The sequence below is a fragment of the Engystomops pustulosus genome, chromosome 7 (genome assembly GCF_040894005.1).
Source record: "Engystomops pustulosus chromosome 7, aEngPut4.maternal, whole genome shotgun sequence".
In the NCBI taxonomy this organism is placed as follows: Eukaryota; Metazoa; Chordata; class Amphibia; order Anura; family Leptodactylidae; genus Engystomops; species Engystomops pustulosus.
The window spans coordinates 120156394-120174795 of NC_092417.1; positions in this window are offsets into that span (position 1 = coordinate 120156394).

The following is an 18402-nucleotide window of genomic DNA, read 5'->3' on the forward strand; positions in this document are numbered from 1 at the left end:
CAAGTCTATCATACACATGAATGCCCCTGGCTGGATTAGGGATGTTGAAGAAATTATAGTCTCCATCGTGAATCTCCTGTTAAGGACATATTTGTTCAGGTTTTTTTAGATTGCAGATCATCCTGGACTTCCCGTTTACTTCTAGTAAAAAAAATCAAAGTAGAATAATGACCTTCCTTTTGATGTTCCTGGGTAACTGGAATAATTACATCTAACTCCATCAGTTTCTGTACTTCTGACTTTAGCTAGACTAACAGATCCTGAGAAAGTTGTCTGGTTTGGGCAAAACTTGTGGGAGGAAGAGCGGTTAATTCTATCATGTAGCCATCTTGAAGAATGGATAGAATCCAGGGATTTGTCGTGATCCGACTCCACTGATGGTGAAACTTCCTCCCACTTTGGCGTCATTGCTTCCTGTAGGACTGGACAGAATTACTGGCACTAAGGAGAAATCCTCTACCTTTGCCGCCTTTGAAATAGCTCCACCTGCCTTGTGTACCTTTCCACTTATATGGCTGCTTTCTATCTTTAGGGTCTCAAAAGGGTTGTTTTCTCTTGTTGGTTTTGGATTTTGGGAAGCCTTTTTTCCCATCTGCAGCTTTTTCCAAAATGACATCTAATTCTGGTACGAATACATATTCTCCTTCAAAGGGAATACCGCACAATTTGGATTTTGACGAAGCCATAGGGATCTTCTCACTGAATTGGATAAAGCTTCCTCTCTGCCACTGATTCTTACACCTTCTGCTGAAGCGTCTGCAATGAATGCTGGGGCTGCTTTCAATGTAGAGAAGGTACTCAGTAATATTTCCCTCGGGGTTCCATCTCTAATATGTTTCTCCAATTCAATGAAAGAGGGTACGGGCTACTGACGTCATGGCAATGTTGGATTTTCTGAGTCTGAAGCAGAATCCAAAGGGGATTCTATTATCCTCTGTCTTTTCTGTCGTGGTTCCTGGGGGACAAACGCAGCTACAGATGATGTGACAGAAGTTTGTACTTCTTCTTTGATGAAATAATGCATTTCATCCATGAAGGAGGTCTTCTCTCTACTGAGCAAGTTGTCTATACATTTCTTGCATACAGGTTTTTTATAAATATTTGGCAGTTTCTCAAAACACATATTGCATTATCTATATGTAGTTTTCTTTTTCTCTGTAGCTGACTGCTCTTTAGATCTCCCTTTTTCCTTCTCCTTGGGATCCTTCCAAGGAGAAGGAGAGCCCAATTAATTATAAAAGAACACGACATGTTCTTATATGAGGAATATGAGGGTGACCCACCATCCTATCCCCTTAACCTCTACTAACAGGAGGTGGGGATATGAGGTCCAGACCTGAGGCCTCCAAGTTGCAGGACTCCATGTTCCCAATGGTGGAACTACAAGGACCAGCCAGCCTAAAACATAATAATGATGTTTAACGGCTAGGTTAAATATTGGCAAGAAGTAAATGGTAATATATTAACCTGGTAACAGTGAGCCAGGAGGAGATCTACCAGTAGCTATAACATAAATACATAAATAAATAACACATGAAGAATCGATGTATACATAACACCCCAATACATAGGCACAAAAACCGACCTGTGAAGCTGATAATACAGTGATCTTGGAAGCACGAGAGTCAGGACACACATCGGTATCGTTTTTAGACCTCAGATCAACATGACCACCATGCTACTGCAATTTAAACTTACCCAACCAAAAACCCTGCTTCCGGGTCGCGCTGGCATGATGTCACATCCGGCCACCATCTCTCCAGCGGAAGTTGTCGCAGGGTTAGGACGGAGACGGCCTCCATACCATATGCCGTCCAACGCGCTTCAGGTGTTGTTAGCTTCCCGGAGCTGGGGACCGAGGCCCGAACTGACTGGGGTCAGGGACGAATCCCTGCACCTCTGTGCCCCCCCCTCACTATCTCAACTAATCGGGAAAAAAGGAGAGAACTTTCTCTCCACTCCCTGCCCTGTGTAGGCACAGGAAGCCACTGAAGTGTGGATGCGGGGGAGGGGCATTTAACCACTCTGCTTCTTGTCCCTACAGAAGTCAAGGGTCATCCTCCAGTTGGGGCCGTCATGGGGGACGCCATGGAAAACAGTGTTCAGTTTTTTTTCCAGTTAGTGGATTAATTAACAATAATGGTCCCATTTTTGCTTTCATGTATTCCATACTATGCTTTTGTCCCCTGGAGAAATATTTAAACTCCATTTACCTCATTAAAGTACAGTTAATTAATCTGCAGAGAAAGACATGGCTACCATTTTTGGATCTTCAAATGCAATGAAGCAATGGATGTGAGTTATCTTAGTTTGGGCAGTTATTGCTTTTTGTGAAAACCATTGCAAATGATGTTATGCATTTGAAAAACTAACCCCTTCAAAACTTGACAACCTTTGATGTTTTTCTGTGGTACATGTTTCTTATCTATTGGCTGAGAATAAGAAATAATTAGAGATGAGCGAACATACTCGTCCGAGCTTGATGCTCGTTCGAGCATTAGCGTACTCAAAACTGCTCGTTGCTCGGACGAATACTTCGCCCGCTCGAGAAAATGGCATCTTCCGCCGTTTTGCTTTTTGGCGGCCAGAAACAGAGCCAATCACAAGCCAGGAGACTCTGCACTCCACCCAGCATGACGTGGTACCCTTACACGTCGATAGCAGTGGTTGGCTGGCCAGATCAGGTGACCCTGGAATAGACTAGCCCCTGCCTGCGCTGCTCGGATCATTCTGTGTCTGGATGCCGCTAGGGAGAGAGCTGCTGCTGGTCAGGGAAAGCGTTAAGCTGTTCTATTAGAATAGTGTTAGGCAGGAGTGATTCAACAAGAACCCAACAGCCCTTCTTAGGGCTACAATAACGTTATACATTTTTTTTTTTATTTGCAGCTAGTACCATATTGTGAGGAATTTGCAGGGGGACTTGCTACCGTTGTGTTTAGCTCTTAGTGACACACATATCCACCTCAAACACCAAAGTGGGACAATTTATTAGGGGTTTAATTTCAATTAGGCACAGTCTGCCAGTTTCTTTTTATTTTACGTTTATTTTTTCATAACTCAGCGTCATCTCATCTGGCATAGCAGTGTGCTTTCATACTTGGCTAGAAAATAGCCATAGGAGAATCCAAACGGCTTACTTAGGCCTACAATAGCGTTATATATTTTATTTCTGGTTGATCTGCTGGTGGCTGGCCTTGCTGTAGTGCATCTACTACCATATTGTGAGGAATTTGCAGTGAGACTTGCGACCGTTGTGTTTAGCGCTTAGTGACGCACATATCCATCGCAAAGACCGAAGTGGGACAATTTATTAGGGGTTGGATTTCAATTAGGCACAGTCTGCCATTTACTTTTTATTTTACGTTTATTTTTTCATAACTCAGCGTCATCTCATCTGGCATAGCAGTGTGCTTTCATACTTGGCTAGAAAATAGCCATAGGAGAATCCAAACGGCTTACTTAGGCCTACAATAGCGTTATATATTTTATTTCTGGTTGATCTGCTGGTGGCTGGCCTTGCTGTAGTGCATCTACTACCATATTGTGAGGAATTTGCAGTGAGACTTGCGACCGTTGTGTTTAGCGCTTAGTGACGCACATATCCATCGCAAAGACCGAAGTGGGACAATTTATTAGGGGTTGGATTTCAATTAGGCACAGTCTGCCATTTACTTTTTATTTTACGTTTATTTTTTCATAACTCAGCGTCATCTCATCTGGCATAGCAGTGTGCTTTCATACTTGGCTAGAAAATAGCCATAGGAGAATCCAAACGGCTTACTTAGGCCTACAATAGCGTTATATATTTTATTTCTGGTTGATCTGCTGGTGGCTGGCCTTGCTGTAGTGCATCTACTACCATATTGTGAGGAATTTGCAGTGAGACTTGCGACCGTTGTGTTTAGCGCTTAGTGACGCACATATCCATCGCAAAGACCGAAGTGGGACAATTTATTAGGGGTTGGATTTCAATTAGGCACAGTCTGCCATTTACTTTTTATTTTACGTTTATTTTTTCATAACTCAGCGTCATCTCATCTGGCATAGCAGTGTGCTTTCATAGTTGGCTAGAAAATAGCCATAGCAATAGGATAGCATCGTTTGGTTTTAAAAACTAAAAAACACAAAAAAAAAAAAAAAAAAAAAAAAAAAAACACAAAAAAAAAGTAAAAAAAAAATTAAAGTTATAACTTTCATTTTCAAAATGTTTAACCCGAGGGCTAGGGGTAGAGGACGAGGGCGGGGACGTGGGCGTCCAACTACTGCAGGGGTCGGAGGCCGTGGTCCTGGGCGGGGTGAGACACCATCTGCTGATGAGGGAGCAGGGGAACGCCGCAGAGCTACACTCCCTAGGTTCATGTCTGAAGTTATTGGGACTCGTGGTAGAGCACTGTTGAGGCCAGAACAGTGCGAACAGGTGATGTCGTGGATTGCCGACAATGCTTCGAGCAATTTGTCCACCAGTCAGTCTTCCACGCAGTCCACCCATGTCACCGAAATCGCCACTCCTCCAGCTCCTGCACCTCAGCCTCCTCCCCCCCAGTCTGCCCCCTCCCAGGAAAATTTGGCATTTGAACCGGCATACTCTGAGGAACTGTTTTCTGGACCCTTCCCACAGTCACAAACCACTTGTCCGGTTGCTGCTGAGCAATTTTCCGATGCCCAGGTTTTCCACCAGTCGCAGTCTGTGGGTGATGATGACCTTCTTGACGTAGTGGAAGAAGTGTGTAAAGAGGTGTCCGACGATGAGGAGACACGGTTGTCAGACAGTGGTGAAGTTGTTGTCAGGGCAGGAAGTCCAAGGGGGGAGCAGACTGAGGGATCGGAGGATGATGAGGTGACAGACCCAAGCTGGGTTGAGAGGCCGAGTGAACACAGTGCTTCTGAGACGGAGGAGAGTCCTCGACCCGAACAGGTTGGAAGAGGCAGTGGTGGGGCCAGACGGAGAGGCAGGGCCAGAGCTGGTGCATCAGCGCCAAATGTGTCACGTAGTGAAGCTCCCGTGGCGAGGGCTCCCGCGGCGAGGGCTAGATTTTCAGAAGTCTGGAGGTTCTTTAAGGAAACACCGGATGACCGACGGACTGTGGTGTGCAACCTTTGCCAAACCAGGATCAGCAGGGGTTCCACCACTACTAGCTTAACTACCACCAGTATGCGCAGGCATATGAATGCTAAACACCCCACTCAGTGGCACCAAGCCCGTTCAGCTCCGGTCGTGCACACCACTGCTCCTTCCCCTGTGTCAGCCCCCTGCCCAGGACCCTGACACAAAAACCCCATCGTCGCCTCCACGATCCTCCACAGCATCCACCAGCATTCAGCTCTCCATACCCCAGACGCTGGAGTGGAAAAGGAAATATAGTGCAACCCACCCGCACGCCCAAGCCCTTAATGTCCACATCTCCAGATTGCTTAGCCTGGAGATGCTGCCCTATAGGCTAGTAGAGACCGAGGCCTTTCGCAACCTCATGGCGGCGGCCGCCCCTCGGTATTCGGTCCCCAGCCGCCACTACTTTTCCCGATGTGCCGTCCCAGCCCTGCACCAGCACGTGTCAGACAACATCATCCGTGCCCTGACCAACGCCGTTTCTGACAAGGTCCACCTGACCACGGACACGTGGACGAGTGCTGCCGGGCAGGGCCACTATATATCGCTGACGGCACATTGGGTTAACTTGGTGGAGGCTGGGACCGAGTCTGACCCTGCGGCTGGTCATATACTGCCGACGCCGAGGATTGCGGGGCCTACCTCGGTCCAGGTGTTTCAGGCCTACTATGCCTCCTCCTCCTCCCACCCCTCCTCCACCTCCTCCTCCGAACTGCCATCCGTGGGCATGGCGCCATCAGTCGCTAGCTCTAGGCACAGCAGCAGTGCCATCACTAAGCGACAGCAGGCGGTGCTCAAACTGCTGAGCCTAGGCGATAAAAGGCACACCGCCCAAGAACTATTACAGGGCATCACGGCGCAGACTGATCTGTGGCTGGCACCGCTGAACCTGAAGCCAGGCATGGTTGTGTGTGACAACGGCCGTAACCTGGTGGCGGCTCTGCAACTCGGCAGACTGACACATGTGCCATGCCTGGCCCATGTGTTAAATCTGATAGTTCAGCGTTTCCTCAAGACATACCCCAATCTGTCTGATTTGCTCACGAAGGTGCGCCGCATCTGTGCGCATTTCAGGAAGTCCAGCACAGATGCTGCCACTCTCAGGGCAGCGCAGCGCCGCCTCCAACTGCCCGCTCACCGACTGTTGTGCGAGGTGCCCACGAGGTGGAATTCAACATTAACCATGTTATCCAGAGTTTACCAGCAGCGCAGAGCGATTGTAGACTGCCAGATGTCAACTTCCACCAGAACTGGTAGTCAGGTCAGTCAGCTTCCTCAAGTCTACAATGAGGAGTGGACGTGGATGTCTGATATCTGTCAGGTGCTGAGTAACTTTGAGGAGTCAACACAAATGGTCAGTGGCGATGCCGCCATCATCAGCCTCACCATCCCGCTGCTTGGCCTGTTGAAAAACTCACTGATCAACATGAAGTCGGAAGCTTTGCGCTCGTCACAAGAGACGGGGGAAGAAGATTCCCTTGTTGATAGCCAAAGCACCCTCAGGTCTGTTTCTCAGCGCATATCGGAGGAGGTGGAGGAGGATGAGGAGGAAGAGGAGGAGAATGTTGGCGAGACACAAGAGGGGACCATTGTTCAGTCCTTCACTGTTCAGCATGTATGGGCAGAAGAAGAGAAGTTGGAGGAGGAGGAAATGGACAGTCAGGCCAGTGTGGGGAGTGAATTCTTGCGCGTTGGGACTCTGGCGCATATGGCAGATTTCATGCTAGGCTGCCTATCCCGTGACCCTCACATTCAAAGAATTTATTCCAGCACCGATTACTGGGTATTCACTCTCCTGGACCCACGGTACAAGCAAAATCTTTCCACTCTCATCCCTGGAGAGGAAAGGAGTGTGAGAATGCATGAATACCAGCAGGCCCTGGTGCACAAGCTGAAACAGTATTTCCCTTCTGACAGCGCTAGCGGCAGAGTGCGTAGTTCTGCGGGACAAGTAGCGAGGGAGAGTAGGCGAGCAGGCAGCTTGTCCAGCACTGGCAAGGGTACGCTTTACAAGGCTTTTGCCAGCTTTATATCACCCCAGCAAGACACTGTCACCTGTCCCCAGTCTCGGCAGAGTAGGGCTGATCTTTACAGAAAGATGGTGAGGGAGTACGTAGCTGACCATACCATAGTCCTAAATGATCACACAGCTTCCTACAACTACTGGGTTTCAAAGCTGGACATGTGGCACGAACTGGCACTGTACGCCTTGGAGGTTCTTGCCTGCCCTGCCACTAGCGTGTTGTCCGAGCGGGTTTTCAGTGCAGCTGGTGGCATCATCACCGATAAGCGTACACGCCTGTCGACTGACAGCGCTGACAGGCTGACGCTTATTAAGATGAATAAAGCCTGGATTTCTCATAATTTCCAATCTCCACCAGGTGAAGGAAGCTCAACCTGAATAATTTATGCACTCCTCCTCCTCATTTTCCTCCTCCTCCTCCTCTTTGTACACTAAAGCAGAGGAAACTGGCTATTTTTTGACAGGGCCCACTGGCTCTAGCTATAGTACTCTATGCATTTAATTTTTCATGAGGGCCACCTACCCGGTCCTCTGTTTTAAACAATTTTTGGGACTGCCACATACAGGCACTCAATCTATTCAATTTTTCTGGAGGGCCACCTATTTGCTCCTCTGGTTTGAAAACTTTTTTGGACTGCCACATACAGGCACTCAATCTATTTCATTATTCTGGAGGGCCACCTACCTGCTCCTCTGGTTTGAAAACTTTTTTGGACTGCCACATACAGGCACTCAATCTATTTCATTTTTCTGGAGGGCCACCTACCTGCTCCTCTGGTTTGAAAACTTTTTTGGACTGCCACATACAGGCACTATCCAAATTAAATTGCCTCCATAGCAGCCTTCACACGTTGTCTCCATTGCTACCTCCAAAAGTCGTCCATATAGCTGCCTCCATACATCGTCCCCTTATCAAACGAGGTGTATCAGGCAGAATTTGGGTTGTTTTCATGGATTCCACATCAAAGTTGTTAACTTTGTCGCCACCCTGCTGTGTTATCCACAAAATATACTGGCAAACTTTTATGATTAACCGATATTATTTCAGCGCTTCTTGCGCATCTGTTGATTACACTGCTGCGTAATCCACAAAATATACTGCCAAACTTTTACCATTTACGGATATTATTTCAGCGCTTCTTGCACATCTGTTTACATTCCCCTCACCCACCATATCCCAAACTTATAAGAACGCTACTACACTTAACTTGGTGGAGGCTGGGACTGAGTCTGACCCTGGGGCTGGTCATATACTGTCGACGCCGAGGATTGCGGGGCCTACCTCGGTCCAGGTCTCAAAGGCCTACTATACCTCCTCCTCCTCCCACCCCTCCTCCACCTCCTCCTCCTCCTCCTCCGAATTACCATCCGTGGGCATGGCGCCATCAGTCGGTAGCTCTAGGCACAGCAGCAGTGCCGTCGCTAAGCGACAGCAGGCGGTGCTCAAACTGCTGAGCCTAGGCGATAAAAGGCACACCGCCCAAGAGCTATTACAGGGCATTCCACATCAAACTTGTTAACTTTGTCGCCACCCTGCTGTGTAATCCACAAAATATACTGGCAAACTTTTATCATTTACCGATATTATTTCAGCGCTTCTTGCGCATCTGTTTACATTCCCCTCACCCGCCATATCCCAAACTTATAAGAACGCTACTGCACTTGATCTTATACAAAAGGTTCTTAGAAGTGCTGTTTGGGGAGTAGCCTAGAGACAGGGGCTTGGATTGGCGAAAGCTCGCCTGGCAGCGGAGCGCCAGCTCCGTCCCAAGATCCAACTAACATAGTTTTAACTGCAGCACCTTTAATCTACTACTAGTTCACTGCCTCCATACATGGTCCCCTTATCAAACGAGCTGTGTCAGGCAGAATTTTCATTTGTTTCACCACATACATAGTGGAACTTGGCGCGTCTGTCACCGCCATGCTGGAGACCTGCAGTTGCAATCATAGAAGCGCAATATGGATGCCCCATACTGTCGCTCTTAATCATGGAAGTCCTCTCCATGGCTGCCTCCAAATGTCGTCCCCTTATCAAATGAGCTGTGTCAGGCTCATTTTTCGAGTGTTTCACCAGATACGTTATGGAATTTGGTCACTATGTCGCCACCATGCTGTGTTATCGACTAAATATACCGTCAACCTTTTGTTCACAGAGGAAATAATTTCAGCGCTTCTTGCTCACCTCCTTTGGTTCCTCTCCGCCACCCATTGGTTTGAAGCCTGAGTCCATTTAGGGTATGTCGCCATGCCACTCTCTAGCCTGCCGCTGCTGCCGCTGCCTCTGCATGCCGTCCCCTATAGTGTCAGGGTCAATTATTGGATGTTTTAGATGCTATCTAGCTTCATTCTGTCACTCTGTCATGGCCATGCTGTTGCCCATAATTTTGGCATAATGGTGCGTTTAAGCAGCCTCAGAGGCATCCATGCATGCTGCCCCTGCTGTTTCCTGTCCATTTCCGTGGTGTTTCCATCCTTTTCTGAGGTTCCCAGGTGTTTGGCCAAGCTTCCCTGTGCAGAGCCTTGGTCCCCTTGAAAAATGCTCGAGTCTCCCATTGACTTCAATGGGGCTCGTTATTCGAGACGAGCACTCGAGCATCGGGAAAAGTTCGTCTCGAATAACGAGTACCCGAGCATTTTAGTGCTCGCTCGTCTCTAGAAATAATCAATAATAGCAGTAAATGTTTTCTCCTTTGGAAATAATCTGAATGATATGGCCTGAAACTCAACCCAATCACCCTGATCCACTTCACATATTATTAAGTAAGGAGTGTGAAAAAAACAGTATTAATGCATCAGCTCCCTAAGAGAACAATCCACCAATCCACTGAGCATCTTCAGCCTAATCTTTCATTCTTCAAATCATTAAATGTTAAATAACATATGCACACACAACATGATGCCTTGTTACACTCTCACGACTCTAAATATTTAATATGTTCCTTATCAAGATGGTATTTCCCAAACATTTCTGGGATAGCATTTAAATCTAACATAATGCTTAATAGTACCCATCAGACAATTCAAAAGATCACAGAGTATCTGCCCGGAGAAGTTGATTCTTTCAAATGTTATCTATGAAAACAGCTGTGAGGAGCTCAAATGTTTAGAATATTATAATATTAGCTGGGAAGAAACAGAATGATATCTGAATGTGCCTGCAAGGCTTGTATTGTGCATGAACAATGCAGAACTTCAAAAGATATACTTGTGTAAGGGTACAACAGGAAAACCTATAGGGTGAGACAGATAGGTAAAATTTAAAAATGCATTCTACATATTTTTAAACAAGAAGCAAACTTGTAACTATCACTCAAAAAAACTGCCATACAATCCCTTGTGTTTCTCTAGAAATAACTGGTAATTCCAAGTCTATGCATTAATTTTGAAGGGGTTGTCTGAGAACTCCTGGGACGCCTGGAGGGACCAGAAAGGTAAGTACACAATTTTTTTTTTTTTACAGTCTCGGACAACCCCTTTAATTTAAAGTCTTATATATTATATTTTATATATTTTCTTTAGTGTTATAGCAGATGTTGGCTCCTAAACATGTAAAGTATAATAGTCCTCTGTGGATCAAGTAAAGAAGGGTAATAAGGATCCCTGCTGTACTATAGTTTTTAACCGGTTCGTGACCGCCCGCCGTGTATTCACGGCGGCGGTCGTGTCACGCTGCATGGAGAGGGCTCACGGGCCGAACCCTCTCCATAGCCGGTAAGTCTTTGCTGCATATTGCAGCAAAGGCTTACCGGTAACATCCGCGATCGGTGCTAGCACCGATCGCGGGTGTTTTTACAGCGTGGGCTGCCGGCAAAGCTGCCGGCAGCCTCAAACAGATAGCGGCGCATGGGCGCCGCCATCTTACCTGGGATCGCCGCTCCCCGTGACGTCATCGGGGGGCGGCGATCCATCTCCATGGTAGCCTCGGGTCTTCCGAAGACCCGAGGCTATTTCGTTTTAACCCCTTCATTACAATGTGCTGATAGCACATTGTAATGAATGAGTTAGAAAATCCCCATATACTGCCATACTGTAGTATGGCAGTATATGATAGGATCGATCAGACAACCTAGGGTTAAAGTACCCTAGGGAGTCTGAAAAATAGTATAAATAAAAATAAAAAAAAGTTAAAAAAAAAAAAATTATAATAAAAAAACCTAAAATTTCAAATCACCCCCCTTTCCCTAGAACTGACATAAATATAAATAAACAGTAAAAATCATAAACACATCAGGTATCGACGCGTCCGAAAATGCCCGATCTATCAAAATATGATAACGGTTTTTCAATGCGTTTAACTCCGTAACGGAAAATAGCGCCCAAAGTCGAAAATGGCACTTTTTTGCCATTTTGAAAAATCTAAAAAAATCTATAAAAAGTGATCAAAAGGTCGTACAGTCCTAAAAATGATATCATTGAAAATATTATCGAATTTCGCAAAAAATGACCACCCACAGCTCCGTACACCAAAGTATAAAAAAGTTATTAGCGCCAGAAGTTGGAAAAATCAAAAAAATAATTTTTGTACAGGAGGTTTTAATTTTTGTAAATGTATGAAAACATTATAAAACCTATACAAATTTGGTATCCCCTTAATCGTACCGACCCAAAGAATAAAGTAGACATGTCATTTGGGGCGCTCAGTGAAAGACGTAATATCCAAGCCCACAAGAAAATGGCGCAAATGCCGTTTTTCACCATTTTCATTGCATTTGGAATTTTTTTCCTGCTTCTGAGTACATGGCATGGAATATTTAATACCATCATTATGAAGTGCAATTTGTTACGCAGAAAACAAGCCGTCACACAGCTCTTTACGTGTAAAAATAAAAAAGTTATAGATTTTTGAAGGTGGGGAGTGAAAAATGGACATGAAAAAACAGGAAAGGGCCCGGTCCTTAACCGGTTAAGAAACTCCTTCTGAGACATTGAAAGACAAAAATAGTGTTATGGTGTAATACACGCCCTACTGGGGAGAATATTTTCCTTAAATAGTGTTTTCCCTGAAAATCCCATTGAATAATGATATCAACTTGAAAGGGAATCTACCATTTGATTTCATGCATTATGAACCAAACATATCTTGAGAATGCTGTAGCTACGCTGATGCAGGCACATATCTTGATTAATCACTGAGCTGAGTGGTATCGCTAAAAAAACAATCATAACATTCAAGGTAATGAGGCTCTGTTGCTTCAGTGGCTTACTCGCTGCTTCTCCTCTTGTACTAGTTCAGAGAATGATGTAATCACTGTCCCCAGCTGTTGTGTATAAGTTATCCAGCTCAGGTTGATTAGTCCTGTCTGGACAGCTCAGGAAGCTCCATGTAATTTGTTTATGAATGGCAGGCAGCATGCAAACCCAGCTTTCCCAAATTTTATACATTTTTGCACATTCTTTCAAAGTCGGACAGAAAACTGGTGCAAACACTTTGATAAATGTGGGCCAGTGGGTCAGAGTCCAATGTGAGTTCTGCCCTCAAAAACATACACAGAACTTATGTTTGAAAAGTGCTAGTGTGAAAGGGGTCTTACTGCCCAGCAGATTTCTGTAGCTCCTCTACATCTTTCGCAGCTCCTCTGTCATATCCCTGACTTGACACAGTTGTACCCTCCCAGCTCCCGGGTAATTGTTCTGTAAAAAAATAGGATTGAAAATATTAGATTTCTATTATAATATTCTAAAGCTAAAATGTATATTTCATGCCCCGAGGATACTCTTAGTTAATGTGGCAGGGTAGTTGCCACTAAAGCAGATTTTGGTATAGAATGAATATGTTGCTGGATGGTTGTGGGAAAGCTGGGTGTTTTGCCACTAATGAGGATTAATTTGCATCCAGCTGGAAGTCCTTCAAAACTACATGGTGCAGACTTCCCACAAAGCTCCACCCTGGGGAAGAGACAGGCTATGTCAAAGGCTATGGCAGTGAACTGATACTGTGAGCTTTGGGGTGCCTGGCAGTAGGCCAGCACCTGGGGAGGTAGGGAACCTCAATGTATAGTTAGTGTCGAGGAGGGTTAGGCTTTATTTTTGCTGTTTTGTTTATTTTGTTTTTACTGCTGAATAAAACAGGCTGAGGTCAGTAGTACCCAAGTTGCACATTGTGGACAGTGAATTTACTGGTATGCTGGTGAATTGTGCCCGTCTAACCCAGGAGAAGATGATCCCAGACCTAATCTCTTACATTAAGTAAACAAAATTTTGATGATAGGGATAATGGGGGTCATTTACTAAGGGCCCGATTCGCGTTTTCCCGACGTGTTACCCGAATATTTCCGATTTGCCCCGATTTTCCCTGTATTGCCCCGGGATTTTGGCGCACGCGATCGGATTGTGGCACATCGGCGCCGGCATGCGTGCGACGGAAATCGGGGGGCGTGGCCAAACGAAAACCCGACGTATTCGGAAAAACCGTCGCATTTAAAAACGGAAATTGTGTCGCTTGGTCCGGGTCGGTGAATTTCAGGGCATCCGGATGCTTTTCAGCGCAGCAGCGCCACCTGGTGGATGGCGGAGGAACTCCCCCTTGTGATGCATGTGATCAGATTGTGGCACAACTGTGCCGACTTTCATGCGACAGAAATAGGGCAGGTGGTCGGACGAGTTGAAATGCCTTGGCGGAAATGCCTTGTTGATGCCAGAGGTCAGAGGAGAATGGGCAGACTGGTTCGAGCTGATAGAAAGGCAACAGTGACTCAAATCGCCACCCGTTACAACCAAGGTAGGCAGAAGAGCATCTCTGAACGCACAGTACGTCGAACTTTGAGGCAGATGGGCTACAGCAGCAGAAGACCACACCGGGTGCCACTCCTTTCAGCTAAGAACAGGAAACTGAGGCTACAATTTGCACAAGCTCATCGAAATTGGACAGTAGAAGATTGGAAAAACGTTGCCTGGTCTGATGAGTCTCGATTTCTGCTGCGACATTCGGATGGTAGGGTCAGAATTTGGCGTCAACAACATGAAAGCATGGATCCATCCTGCCTTGTATCAACGGTTAAGGCTGGTGGTGGTGTCATGGCGTGGGGAATATTTTCTTAGCACTCTTTGGGCCCCTTGGTACCAATTGAGCATCGTTGCAACGCCACAGCCTACCTGAGTATTGTTGCTGACCAAGTCCATCCCTTTATGACCACAATGTACCCAACATCTGATGGCTACTTTCAGCAGGATAATGCGCCATGTCATAAAGCTGGAATCATCTCAGACTGCTTTCTTGAACGTGACAATGAGTTCACTGTACTCAAATGGCCTCCACAGTCACCAGATCTCAATCCAATAGAGCATCTTTGGGATGTGGTGGAACGGGAGATTCGCATCATGGATGTGCAGCCGACAAATCTGCGGCAACTGTGTGATGCCATCATGTCAATATGGACCAAAATCTCTGAGGAATGCTTCCAGCACCTTGTTGAATCTATGTCACGAAGAATTGAGGCAGTTCTGAAGGCAAAAGGGGGTCCAGCCCGTTACTAGCATGGTGTACCTAATAAAGTGGCCGGTGAGTGTATAATGGAGAGAAAGGGGCGATCCTACAGTGTATTATTTTTTGTATGATAGAGTTGGTATAATAGTCAATAAACTTATGGGGTTGTGCGGGTGGGCACAACTCCAGAAACAGCTTGAATGTATTTGTACATACACAAAGCTTGGCGTCCTTTATACTTTATATTTAAAATAAGAATATAAGAGCTTTATTCTTATTTTAAATACGTTTACACGAAATAAAAATAAAACCTTTTTAAAAAAATCCTTTTGGATGAATATTTCAGCGCCGACATTAGCGCTCACCACTCGCACTTGGATTTGCAATTCATTAAAGGGCATTTCAGGGGACTTGCAAATCTATCTTTTGATTATTTTTGTGATCCCAGAAATCAGACAAGGGATCTGGACTGTTTCTTCTGGGCTCTCCAAAACCAATTGAAAATTTAAGCAGGACCAAAACCCAGATACTAATATAGATTAACTGTATGGAAGAGCATTGGGTTGCAAGTGCCTGGTAAAGGCAACTCGGTGATGGAAAAAAAAAAGGTGACCCTATAAAAAAAGAGGGCATAAAGAAAGGGGCAAAATAAATTAAAAAGATTTACCCAGTAAAATATAGAATAAATTGGGTGTTATGGAAACAGCACAAAAGAAAGAAAGGGTAGCAGAAATTCAAAATTATATAGATGGGCACAATAATATAATATCTTCCGACACAAAAAGAGAACATAACTGTATTGATGTAACCACAATAAAAATATAATACAAGGTCATTACAAAGTCAGTTTAAAGGTTTAATATAATAAATAACAATAACAACTTAAGATAACAGTAAGGACCTAAAAGTCATTTGGTTTTTTCAAGTGGGTGAAACTAATTTACGATCAAATCTTACCTGAATTGCAACACCAGCAATGCTATATATTCGTGATTAGAGATGAGCGAGCACTAAAATGCTCGGGTACTCGTTATTCGAGACAAACTTTTCCCGATGCTCGAGTGCTTGTCTCGAATAACGAGCCCCATTGAAGTCAATGGGAGACTCGAGCATTTTTCAAGGGGACCAAGGCTCTGCACAGGGAAGCTTGGCCAAACACCTGGGAACCTCAGAAAAGGATGGAAACACCACGGAAATGGACAGGAAACAGCAGGGGCAGCATGCATGGATGCCTCTGAGGCTGCTTAATCGCACCATTATGCAAAAATTATGGGCAACAGCATGGCCATGACAGAGTGACCGAATGAGGCTAGAGTGGCAGGCTAGAGAGTCTCATGGCGACATACCCTAAATGGACTCAGGTTTCACCAAAGGAGGTGAAATGATTTCCTATGTGAACAAAAGGTTGACGGTATATTTAGTCGATAACACAGCATGGTGGCGACATAGTGACCAAGTTCCATAACGTATCTGGTGAAACACCCGAAAAATGAGCCTGACACAGCTCTTTTGATAAGGGGACGACATGTGGAGGCAGCCATGGAGACTACTTCCATGATTAAGAGTGACAGTATGGGGCATTCATATTGCGCTGCTATGATTGCAACTTCAGGTCTCCAGCATGGCGGCGACAGATGGGCCGAGTTCCACTATGTATCTGGTGAAACACCTGAAAATTCTGCCTGACAGAGCTTGTTTGATAAGGGGATGATGTGCTGCATATCCTCTCGTACTCCAGCATCTGGGGTATAGAGAGTTGAAATGAGACATTGGTGGACGCTGTGGAGAATCGTGGAGGCAAAATGGACAGGAAACAGCAGGGGCAGCATGCATGGATGCCTCTGAGGCTGCTTAATCTTGGGATGGAGCTAGCGGTCCACTGCCAGGCGAGATTTCGCCTGTCCAAGCCCCTGTCTCTCGGCTCCTCCCCACCCAAAATGGGCCTGGGGGCCAGAAGCGTATACTTTGAAAAAATTATAATTTTCAAAGCAGGCCGGGTCGTTTGAATATTTCACCTAGGAATAATGGAATAGCATAGTGGTTCTATTTTTAATTGTTTTTACGGAAATGGTTCCATGATTAAGAGCGACAGTATGGGGCATCCATATTGCGCTGCTATAATTGCAACTTCAGGTCTCCAGCATGGCGGCGACAGATGGGCCGAGTTCCACTATGTATCTGGTGAAACACCTGAAAATTCTGCCTGACACAGCTCGTTTGATAAGGGGACCATGTATGGAGGCAGAGAACTAGTAGTAGAATTAAGGTGCTGTAGTTAAAACTATGTTAGTTGGATCTTGAGATGGAGCTGGCGCTCCGCTGCCAGGCGAGCTTTCGCCAATCCAAGCCCCTGTCTCTAGGCTACTCCCCAAACAGCACTTCTAAGAACGTTTTGTATAAGATCAAGTGTAGTAGCGTTCTTATAAGTTTAGGATATGGCGGGTGAGGGGAATGTAAACAGATGAGCAAGAAGCGCTGAAATAATATCGGTAAATGATAAAAGTTTGCCAGTATATTTTGTGGATAACAGATCAGGGTGGCGACAAAGTTAACAAGTTTGATGTGGAATCCATGAAAACAACCCAAAATTATGCCTGACACAGTTCGTTTGATAAGGAGACCATGTATTGAGGCAGCTATGGCGATGACGTGTGGAGGTAGCAATGGAGACAACGTGTGGAGCCAGCTCCGCTGCCAGGCGAGCTTTTGCCAATCCAAGCCCCTGTCTCTAGGCTACTCCCCAAACAGCACTTCTAAGAACCTTTTGTATATGATCAAGTGTAGTAGCGTTCTTATAAGTTTAGGATATGGCGGGTGAGGGGAATGTAAACAGATGCGCAAGAAGCGCTGAAATAATATCGGTAAATGATAAAAGTTTGCCAGTATATTTTGTGGATTACACAGCAGGGTGGCGACAAAGTTAACAAGTTTGATGTGGAATCCATGAAAACAACCCAAAATTATGCCTGACACAGTTTGTTTGATAAGGAGACCATGTATTGAGGCAGCTATGGCGATGACATGTGGAGGCTGCTATGGAGACAATTTAATTTGGATAGTGCCTGTATGTGGCAGTCCAAAAAAGTTTTCAAACCAGAGGAGCAGGTAGGTGGTCCTCCAGAAAAATTAAATAAATTGAGTGCCTGTATGTGGCAGTCCAAAAAAGTTTTCAAACCAGAAGAGCAGGTAGGTGGTCCTCCAGAAAAATTAAATAGATTAAGTGCCTGTATGTGGCACTCGCAAAAATTGCTTAAAACAGAGGACCGGGTAGGTGGCCCTCCAGAAAAATTAAATACATAGAGTACTATAGCTAGAGCCAGTTGGCCCTGGCAAAAAATAGCCAGTTTCCTATGCTTTAGTGTACAAAGAGGAGGAGAAGGAGGACAATGAGGAGGAGGAGTGCATACATTATTCAGGTTGAGCTTCTTTCACCTGGTGGAGAATGAAAATCCGGAGAAATCCAGGCTTTATTCATCTTGATAAGCGTCAGCCTGTCAGCGCTGTCAGTCGACAGGCTTGCACACTTATCAGTGATAATGCGACCAGCTGCACTGAAAATCCGCTCGGACAACACGCTAGCGGCAGGGCAGGCAAGAACCTCCAAGGCGTACAGCGCCAGTTCGTGCCACATGTCCAGCTTTGAAACTCAGTAGTTGTAGGGAGCTGTGTGATCATTTAGGACGATGGTATGGTTAGCTACGTACTCCCTCACCATCTTTCTGTAAAGATCAGCCCTACTCTGCCGAGACTGGGGACAGGTGACAGTGTCTTGCTTGGGGTGACATAAAACTGGCAAAGGCCTTGTAAAGCGTACCCATGCCAGTGCTGGAAAAGCTGCCTGCTCGC